Raw genomic sequence first — 1,639 nt, forward strand, 5'->3', positions numbered from 1 at the left:
GGAAAAACGGGCACCCTTCTCCACTGTTGGTGGGAATGTAAACTGGTGCAGGCATTCTGGATAACAGTGTGGATGTTCCTCAAAAAATTAACAATAGAACTCCACATGACCCAGCAATAGCACTGCTAGGAATTTACCCAAGGGATACAGAAGTGCTGATGCATAGGGACGCATGTACCCCAATGTTCATTTCAGCACTTTCAACAATAGCCAAAACATGGAAAGAGCCTAACATCCCTCAACTGATGAATGGATCAAGATTATGTTGTTCATGTATACAATGGAATGCTACATGGCGATGAGAAATAATGAAATCTGGCCATTTGTAGCAACTTGGATGGAACTCGAATGTGTTATGCTAAGTGAAATAAGTGAGACAGAGAAGGACAGATACCATATGTTTTCACTCATATGTGGACCAGGAGAAACTTAACAGAGGACCATGAGGGAGGAGAAAGGGAAAAATAGTTGGGGAGAGGGAGGCAAACCATGACTCTTAAGTACTAAGAAAAAAAAAAGGATTGATGGGGGTGGTGGTGGGGAAAGCGAGTGATGGGCATGAAGGAGGGCACTTGTGGGGATGAGCACTGGGTGTTATATGGAAATCAACTGGACAATAAATTAAAAGGAAAATAAAAAATAAATAAATAAAATAAAATTACAAAAAAACTTTTTTTTAAAGTCACAAAGGATTTCAAAGAACCAAGCTTACACATAAGTGGTGCAATTGCCCTTAGGTTACCTAAAAGTCACCAGGGGATGCTAAGTTCACCGGAGAGCTCAGGAAAATATGAGGAGTTAAAGATACCACGTGGAATTCAGGACACCATGGGACATTCAAGTATCCAGGAGCCGCTCAGGTCTGCACGGGGCTCTCAGATCTCCAGGGAATGCTCAGGTCTCCAGGAGACATTCGGGTCACTAGGGGACACTCAGATCCCCTGGTGGCGCTCAGTTCACCAGAGGCACACAGGTCACCAGATGCACTCGAGACATCCGGGAGAGCTAAGGAAACCATGCGGCATTCAAGACACCATGGCACATACAGGTCACCAGGGGGCACCTGGGACCTCACAGTTCATATCCAGAATCAGTAGTGTTTCATGGTCAGTTTCTTGTGGAGCATCTTTATCATCATGTTCTGCAAAATTCATCCTGAACAGTAATCAGTACGAACGTTTTTTTTTTTAAACATTTACAAACACAGATGACTTCTCATGTTAAGTGGGAAAGGTTATAATAGTCGTGCCTTCCTTGACAGAGACCAAGTTCTGTGATAAATCAGCTCATACAATCAGACCACGGCATCTCTGCATTTACAAGGACACTAGATACCATTTGAAGAATATTTATTTATTTTGGGAAAGAAAGGCATAGCATTATCACGGGAGGGGCAGAAAGGAGGGTAAACACAGGATACGAACCATACTCCAGGCTCTCAGCTGTCAGCACAGAGCCCGATGCAGGACTCAAAATCACAAACCACTAGATCATGACCTGAGCTGAGATCAGACGCTTAACCGACTGAGCCACCCAGGTGTCCTTGAATATCATTTTTATTTTATTTTATTTTTTAAAGTTTTTTAATGTTTTTTATTTATTTCTAGGAGAGAGAGAGAGAGAGAGAGAGAGAGAGAGA

At 42.6% G+C, this 1,639-nt stretch overlaps 1 pseudogene across 1 annotated transcript in view; it reads left to right on the top strand.

The window, feature by feature from the left end:
• Nucleotides 1–1,639, top strand: part of LOC144221931 (immunoglobulin heavy variable 3-48 pseudogene) — a 32,623-nt pseudogene that overhangs the window by 30,412 nt on the left and 572 nt on the right. The window lies entirely within an intron of this gene.

This window comes from Crocuta crocuta, unplaced genomic scaffold (assembly GCF_008692635.1).
Source record: "Crocuta crocuta isolate KB4526 unplaced genomic scaffold, BGI_CrCroc_1.0 scaffold514, whole genome shotgun sequence".
Classification (NCBI taxonomy): domain Eukaryota; kingdom Metazoa; phylum Chordata; class Mammalia; order Carnivora; family Hyaenidae; genus Crocuta; species Crocuta crocuta.